Consider the following 9,865-nt stretch of genomic DNA (forward strand, 5'->3'; position numbering starts at 1 on the left):
ACCCCTTTTACATTGGGGCACCGTTGCATTCCTATTGGCTGTTCAAATCAATAGGCTATTTTTAGATGGATGTCGCGATCACATTTACGGCGCCGCATACAAATGAGGCACGTATATTTCACTCGTCTGCCACTATTTTTACTCCCATCAACTAACATAGAACCGGCATCCCAATTCGGTATCACATATTCAGCGCAAGGACTTACGTGGCGAAAAGTAAAAACATTTACTCCATTTTCATCTCACCACACAGGCAGACGCAGCAAGCCTTGTGCTGAGTATTTAAGCACTGTAACTACCTGGAAGTTGCATGCGCAATATCTGCCCATCAACCGCCATCACCCCACTGCAATAACTAACAAAATCTATTAACCCTTAATCCGCCAACCCCCACAACGCAATCTACCTATTAAAACTATTAACCCCTAAATCGACAACCGCCCACAACACAATCTACATATTTACACTATTAACCCCTAATAGTAATAATCTAATCACTAAGCCCCCTAACCTAACACCCCCTAAGTGAGATTGATACCTCAGAAGTTTTCAAGAAGTTATGAAGCAGCGGTCTAAAGATCGCTGCTCCATAACTTGTCCACCTGCTCTGAGGCAGCGGACAGAAAATCAACCCAATCGAATATGATCTGGTTGATTGACACCCCATGCTAGCGGCCAATCTGCAGGGGGCTAGTGGCCACAAATCTGCAGGGGGCGGCATTGCACCAGCAGTTCACAAGAACTACTGGTGCAATGATAAATGCCGACAGCGTATTCTGTCGGCATTTATTGATGGGCAGCAATGGGCAGCGATGTGCTGCGGACATGATACACTACTTCGTATCATGTCAGCTCGCACATTGTTAAATATGCCCCATAGTCATATTGAGTAAAACACGTTATGCAGATAATCTTATCTTGCTTAAATGACGCTCTGGAAATTTCATGCTAGACCTGTTAGTATATGTTGCTCATCTTAACCATACACAGGAATACATATTGCATACTGCCAAGATACACTATTTATATTCCACATTCTTTCATCAGCATCTGATGTTCAACATAGGAGCATAGTAGTAATAACTCTCATGGCACAACTAAAGTCCTAGGGCGAACATTCCGAGGGCTATTGTGCAAGGAGGGAACATTAAGAAAGCTAGTGAATAGATGACAAATAAGGATAATATGTGTTCCTACCCAGCATTGCTAATACTTGGCTATATGCCCCAGGTCCATGGGCACCCTCTTAATTCTATCCAAAATGGATATTTGACAATAAGAAGCATAATAGTAGTTTACAGAATAATCTGAGACTGGGGGCAATAAATGTAAACGTAAATGCAATATTCCCAATGGTTCATGACATTGTACCTCGAGTTTAGGCCTGTTGGTACCATTGTACCCAGTGTAAAGATCCAGTATGTCTGTATTTTTAATAGCACACCAAGTAAGGGTGGTTAAACTGCCTTTGCGGTTAATGCCAAAGTGCTGCACCAATGGTGTCATACTCCGCAAGTGAGCAGGTTCAGGAGTTGGGAGTTGTTGTGCAGAGGTGTCAGGTTCTGGGGTTAAAGTTGTGTTTTGTCTGCTTGAGTCTTTCCTTTTAGGCATAATTAAACTGGTACAAGGTTTTAGGAAATAAAGGTGATGGTTTTATTGATAGGATAATTAGCAATGCAGAGATATGCAAACTAGATAAAGCAAAGTCTATAGGCTGTAGTATCAGTCAGGAATACACATCTTTGTAATAACAGGCAGGATACTTGCATATGCTGTAAACTGGAACTATAGGCTGTAGACTGGAACTGTGTAATAACAGGCAGGAATGCAGATCTTTGTAATAACAGGCTGGATACTTGCATATGCTGTAGACTGGAACTATGTAGTAACAGACAGGAATGCAGATCTTTGTAATAACAGGCAGGATACTTGCATATGCTGTAGACTGGAACTCTGTAGTAACAGACAGGAATGCAGGTCTTTGTAATAACAGGCAGGATACTTGCATATGCTGTAGACTGGAACTCTGTAGTAACAGACAGGAATGCAAATCTTTTTAATAACAGGCAGGATAGTTGCATATGCTGTAGACTGAAACTCTGTAGTAACAGACAGGAAGGCAGATCTTTGTAATAACAGGCAGGATACTTGCATATGCTGTAGACTGGAACTATAGACTGTAGACTACAACTCTGTAGTAACAGACAGGAATGCAGATCTTTGTAGTAACAGACAGGATACTTGCATATGCTGTAGACTGGAACTCTGTAATAACAGGCAGGAATGCAGTTCCTTGTAGTAACAGACATGATACTTGCATATGCTGTAGACTGGGTAGACTGGAACTCTGTAGTAACAGGCAGGAATGCAGCTCCTTGTAATAACAGATAGGATACTTGCATATGCTGTAGACTGGAACTCTGTAATAACAGTCAGGAAATAGAGAATTAGCCAAGATCAATTGCCAGGAAATCAGTCCAAAAACAAAACACAGTGCCAAGGGAATATCCAGAAGAGTAGTCACAAAATGAAGCAGAAATCAGGCACCAGGAAATCCAACAAATCTGTATTTCACTCAGGAAACAGGACCAGGGGGTCTGTCAGAGTATAACACTCAATGTCAAGGCCCAGAACTGCAAGCAAACCTCCCAAATATAGCAGGCTGCTGATTATATGATTTGTTTCAGCTGATAAGCAGGTGGAGCCAGAGAGCCAAAGTTGCAGCAAACAGAAAAACCCAATATTCTTAGCCTGTGAACAAGCCATCTGGTGGCAAAGAGGTAAGGCAACAGGCTGGGAAAGAACAGCACCAGAAATAGAAACAGGTCCCAGGTTCAATTCTAGGCTGGATCATGACAAATGGAGTGGTTGATCTGGTTGTCTTAAAGGAAGAGAAATGCTCTCTAATCCTAGTATTGACATCTCTGGATGTGAGTCCAACACACTGGATCCTACACCGGGCACACTCAATAAGGTACACACCATATTTAGAGGTGCAGTTCATGCAGGCACCAATGTTGTAAACCCTGTTAGTAGTCATACTGGTAAAGGTCTTAGTAATTTTGACATAGTTACATGGTTTGCACTTTTGGTGCCCGCATTTGTGCATTCCCAAAAGTTTCAGCCAGGAGCTACTCTTTTCTTTACTTGTTGTGACTAGGGTTGGAGATAAAATAGATCCAAATGTAGTTTTTTTCTTATACGAACACCTCAGGCCTTTTTTGACTGTGTCTATTAGCTTATCATCAGTATTGAGGATCGAGTAGTGTCTACGTACTATCTGACAAATGTGGGAATACTGTGCACTGAGACAAATTTAATACCTCCAAATGGATCCCTATTGAGGTTTTTAGTCTCCAACAGGCTGTCCCTGGGTTTGGTTTCTACAGCCCATTTAGCTTTTTTAATAGCTCTACAGGGATATTTCCTGGCTGTAAGCCTGTGTTCAAGGTCCATAGAGTGTCTTTCAAAATCTCCTGCATCAGAACAATTTCTCTTAAGTCTTGTAAACTCCCCTTTGGCAATTGCAAATAGTATGTGTTTTGGATGGCAACTTGTGCCGTGTAAAAGGGAGTTACCTAAGATAGGTTTACGATACACTGTGGACTTTATCGTCTCATTGTCTTGTCCTATCAAAGTAAAATCTAAGAAATTAATTTGCATAATGTCATGTTCATAAGTAAACCCAAGGCCCATCTCATTACTATTCAGATAATTTGAGAATTTTCTAATCTGTTCCTCTGGGCCTGTCCAGATGAACAGCAGGTAATCTATATACTGCTTATACAGTGATATATGATGCCTAAAGGGGTTACTATCTCCAAAGATGTGGAAGAGCTCCCACCAGCCAAGAAATAAATTAGCATAAGAGGGAGTGAACTTCGCCCCTATGGCTGTTCCACATCTTTGGAGATAGTAAACACCTTTGAATTGGAAGAAATTGTGGGTGAGCAGAAATCCCACTACCCTGACAATGTACACACCAAAATTCTCTGAATAGTCTGTAAAGTTTTCTAAGAAGAAACAGAGAACTTCCAGGCCTTTGTCATGAGGGATGCTAGAGTATAAAGAAATAGCATCTGCCGTGAGCCATCTGGATCCTCTAGTCCACTTTACATCTTTAATAATTTTAAATACATGTTTGGTGTCACTAAGATGTGAAGGAAGGGAGGTCACCACGGGCTGTAAGATACGATATAGTCATTCTGACAGGTTCCCTAGGAGGGAATCCATGTCACTTACGATGGGGCATCCCTTGATATTATCAAGGGATTTATTGACTTTTGGAAAATGGTGGAACAGGGGAATCCTTGCATGATGATCTATTACTAGATACTCTGCCGTTGCTGCATCTAGGAACCCCTGTTCCAAATCATTATCCAAAATGTGTTTTAGTTCCGCTTGGAACATAAGGGTTAGATCGCCTCTTAAAATTAAGTAATTAGGTAATTTTCCGTACTTTAGATAATTGTATTTAATTGTATTTAATTGTAGTTAATTTAGGGAATTCATTTAATTATAGTATAGTGTTAGGTGTAATTGTAACTTAGGTTAGGTTTTATTTTACAGGTAAATTTGTCTTTATTTTAACTAGGTAGCTATTAAATAGTTAATAACTATTTAATAACTATTCTACCTAGTTAAAATAAATACAAAGTTGCCTGTAAAATAAAAATAAACCCTGAGATAGCTACAATGTAACTATTAGTTATATTGTAGCTAGCTTAGGTTTATTTTATAGGTAAGAATTTAGTTTTAAATAGGAATAATTTAGATAATTGTAGTAATTTTAATTAGATTTATTTAAATTATATTTAAGTTAGGGGGGGTTAGGGTTTGACTTAGATTTAGGGGTTAATACATTTAATATAGTGGCAGCGATGTTGGGGCGGCAGATTAGGGGTTCATAAATGTAGGTAGGTGTCGGCGATGTTGGGGGCAGCAGATTAGGGGTTCATAAGTATAATGTAGGTGGCAGCGGTGTCCGGAGCGGCAGATTAGGGTTTAATAATATAATATAGGTGTCGGCGATGTCGGGGGTGGCAGATTAGGGGTTAATAAGTGTAAGATTAGGGGTGTTTAGACTCGGGTGTTAGGTGTAGACATAACTTTTCTTTCCCCATAGGAATCAATGGGGCTGCGTTTGGAGCTGAACGCTGCTTTTTTGCAGTTGTTAGGTTTTTTTTGCAGCCGGCTCTCTCCCATTGATTCCTATAAGGAAATCGTGCACAAGCACATTTTACCAGCTCACCGCTAACGTAAGCAGCGCTGGTATTACAGTGAGATGTGGAGCAAAATTTGGTCTCCACTCACTTTTCTGCGGCTAACGCCGGGTTTGTAAAAACCAATAATACCAGCGTTGTCTGTAGGTGAGCGGTGAGCATAAACTGCATGTTAGCACCGTACACCACTATTGGCAAAACTCGTAATCTAGGCGTAAGTTTTTGATGTAAAAGTTGTCATTCATTTTACAAAGATTGAATTAATTAAAGGGACAGTTCACCCAAAAAATTTCTCCCCTTTAAATTATTCCCAATGATCCTTTCTACCTGCTAGAGTGTATTAAATTGGTTACAAGTAGCTCCTTTACTCCTATTTCAGCCTTTGCAATAGCTGATTTAGCCTGTGGTATAGCCACCAATACTGAAAGGTTTGATACTGGCGTACAGGCTATGGAATAGCCTAAGTAAACACAGCCAGTAGAAGAAGTTACACTCTCAGTGGGATGCAGGATAGTTAAGTAATAAAATAATTGGTCATTGTTCTCTCTATGTATTGAGCTTTGGTGTTCCAGTCAAATAAAAGATAAGGAAGCAAGTCTGTGTACATAAAGTTATAACATAATGAGATCTGATATCACCTTAAAGGGACACTGAACCCAATTTTTTCCTTTTGTGATTCAGATAGAGCATGAAATTTTAAGCAATTTTCTAATTTACAGTTTACCCAATATGATAATCATTTTTAAATGCTTAAGATGAATTAATAACATAAGCCATTGCTGGTCTAACAACAAAGTTTGTTTTCTAAGTTTTAAAAAAATTATTTTAAAAGTCTGTTTTTATATTTGATTAAAGCAATACAACAAGAGGGTTTGGTTAAGCACACCTGAAAAAAAAACCATTTTATATATAAGCCCACATATTGTGGGAGTGCTGCCAAAATGACCAAAATACATATAAGACAACAACAGGTATTGGCACACATCCAAATACTTAAGTCCACATATTTATTTACATAATTTCATATTTAAATACGCTGCAAATAATTTTGCTTACTAAATATTCTTTGGGATCTTAGTCACGCAATATGGCCATATTCTGCTCAGCCAGTCACCACTTACAAGGTGTCCCAAAATAGACTGGTCCACTTGTTGTATTTCTTTAATTTCAGGGAGTTGACCTAATCCCTTTGGTTAAAGCACACCACCCTGCTCAGGTGTGTTCCAGACAATGTAATTGTGTTGTGTATATATAAAGCCAGGGAGTCTCATTCTGTGCAGTCATGATTTGAGGCAAAGTACTGCAGTGTTGGAAATCTGTATTTGAATATTAGAATCAAATGATTCAGCCCAGTAAAGCTAAACTGTTTAGTGTTAGGACCAGTCTATTTTGGGACACCTTGTAAGTGGTGACTGGCTGAGCAGAATATGGCCATATTGTGTGACTAAGATCCCAAAGAATATTTAGTAAGCAAAATTATTTGCAGCATATTTAAATATGAAATTAATATGTAAAAAAAAAAATATGCGGACTTAAGTATTTGGATGTGCGCCAATACCTGTTGTTGTCCTTTATATTTGATTACCTATAAATAGTACTGTATTTTCTGGCCGTATGGCCACTCTGCTCTTACTACCAGCAGCACAATACGCATGCGCCAGCCCCCACGATGATGTCACTGGTAGTGTGCGAATACAGACCAGCGCGTTTTGTTTTCAGCAGTGATCAGATTGTTGTGCTGCTGCCTGAGAGAAATTGCCCCTGAGAAAAATGGGCACTATACCTAGTGTGCGTCATAGCTCTATTCTTCCTGAAAATGCATGATCCACACCATGTAAACTATTGCAGCAGATATAAATATATGACCGTAGTTCAATTCTGTTCAGAGCCCTGTCACGTTCTTCAGCTGAGGCATGGTTTGTGCAACTGCACTGGGGTAGGAGCAAGGTGCCGTGGAAAACTGTTACAGGGTACTAATCCAAACTCCAAACATTTGTGGCACACCAGACACAGGAGCAGCGCTGCAGGAGCGTTAAAACACATTACACACTTTATTCCAGCATATTAAAAGGAAACAGATCACCCTCAATTGTATAAACTCATGAAAGCAAAAAGCCCATCATATCACGGCACAGAGTCGCAATATGCTGGACTTTTTGCTTTCATGATTTTATACAACTGAGGGTGCTGCTCTTTTTCCTTTTAAATATGCTGAAATAAAGTGTGTAATGCTTTTTTATTGCTCCTGCATTGCTGCTTCTCTGGTGTGCCAGGAATGTTTGGAGTATTACAGCAGATAACCTGCAAGTTCTTCCTACATTGCAAGAAGCTGTTTGCAATTTATTAGCCTTCAATGCCCCCATCACTTGTACCATGATTGCTAACAAAACTATTCTGACCAGTGACTCATTTGCATTGCTACTATTGATTGCCCGGGGGGCGTGTAAAAACTATTAGCTGACCATCCCTTTCACCAGGGCTTAGGAAAAAAACTTTTTTATTTATTTAAATATATTTATGTTGTTGCAACAACTTTAGTTACTATAACATTATTATTGTCCATACATATTTCCCTCTCCTGAATGTATTGGTCCTTTAAGGCAAGAAACTTCTTAGTGGTTGGGTCCCAAGGATCTTTATACCTGGTATGGGCAATGACAGGTGGGTCCCTTGTGTGGTGACATAGCTTGCAGAGTTTTGTCCCTAGAGGATTCACATGGCTGGTTTTGGAGTCCCTTCCCGCCAGATACACCTTTGTGAGCTAAATACACTCCCATTAGCCTTGACTGGCATGTGATAGGCCAAACCCCTTTGAATTGAGAATAAAATTGGGAAACACTATCTTTCTCTCTTCTTATCCTCTCTTGCTGAAGATGTCTGATATTGGACACATTGGAGAATGTGGCTAAGTATTCCTGGGATATAAATTCTATGATTATTTTATTTAATTAGCAGTGTTGCGCAAATTAAGGTTGTTGCCCTGTAATAATTATTTGGACTGTTTTGCTGTAAAATATATGTGTATGTATATATATATATATATATATATATATATGTAAATATATTCCTCTTATTAACATATATTGATTCCTAATAAACTCTTTGGAAACAATGGATACCCTTTTACAGTGTTTATTTCACTTAACTTAATTGTAATGGTTTAGTGGGTTTTTACATAGAATTATTTATTTAGTGGTTTTAAATTTAAAAATCTACATTTTTTTTAATAACCACACCTTGGTTGTGCAGTCTGTTGGGGTAGGGGGTTCTTTACAGTAGGGGGTTTCTTTGTTGGGATTATTAGATTAAAGATAATTAGTTCTGGGAGAGCAAGCTCTATGGGTTAGGTCACAGACCTATCTCCTATGACTTATATTTTATTTATAATAAGAAGCATCCTGCTTCTATTAGTACATTAAACACACATTAAATATACAGCTTTATAGATCATAGAGCTGGAAACATTTGTCTTGTTTTCATCATCTAATTATGACTATAACAGAAAGGAAGTAAATGTAATGTTTCCCAGCTTGTAAGATTATTTTATATACATGCTGCAGTTTAAAACATCACAATTCTTTCCTTAAAAAGTTGTTCTATATAAGTATGTTAAATAAACATTAAGTATAAAGTGCTGGAAGCAAATTTTAATGTTTCCCATTCTGTAAGAAGATGTTATATTTTAAAACATGACAGTTTAAAAGTTATTCTATATTATTCACTGTCAATTTCTAATTTATTATCATAGTAGTTTACAGAATGCATAACAATCCACTAAATAAAACCACCGTGAAATAAATGTCTGGTATGAATATCATTGTAACATAATTCTCAACATTAATAGTTTTGTTCCCATCATGGGGGCAGAGTCTCAGTGGCACTTGGTGTTATAGTGAAGTATTTGGTATGATCCCTCATTTTTCATGTACCTCTTCCATTTCTAAAACAAAGTGGAACAGGACAATGTGGGGCCTTTTTCAATTGGGCTAAAATAACTTGATGACGGTGAATCCTGGATCAGGTTAACAGTAGGTTGTAAGGTTTTACTTTAGAGGGTAAGAGTGTTAACATTTTGGTATGCTATCCCTAAGGATTAGCCTTGATAAGTCAGCAGGTGATTTTCATGTTCTGAGAATGATAGATTGCTAAATTTTCCAGAGATAAATTACATGAAAAGGGAACAAAATAAATAAAGGAAATATATTGCAAAGTTATTGTCAGGGTTCCTTTCATGCTCTGTACCTTTAACTGGTATCATCCTTAATTACCATTAGTGCTATAAAGGCACCTCCCCCTCCTAGACTCATTGCTTGGTTATTTTGTTTGGTAGATTCTGAATGTTCTACCGCCTCACCCAAGTCTGGCTTTCTAGCCACTTTACCTGCTGTGATTCTAAAGTTTCCGTTACCCTTTTTACAGCAGCCAGAACCAGTTACACTCTGGGCTCTTCCTATCTCCACTTTGCCTGCCTCAGCTTACCTGCCACTACCACTGACATACTAACTGGCCTCAAGTTATACAGACTGAGCTGCGCTGCAGCTCCGCAACCTCACAGCCCTCCGGCTTCAGAGCGGGTGACTTCATCAGCTGCAGCCGCAGCTACAGCTCTCCCTACTCACCGCGTGCAGAGGATAAGGGGCTCC

This window comes from Bombina bombina, chromosome 1, assembly GCF_027579735.1.
Source record: "Bombina bombina isolate aBomBom1 chromosome 1, aBomBom1.pri, whole genome shotgun sequence".
NCBI classification, from domain to species: domain Eukaryota; kingdom Metazoa; phylum Chordata; class Amphibia; order Anura; family Bombinatoridae; genus Bombina; species Bombina bombina.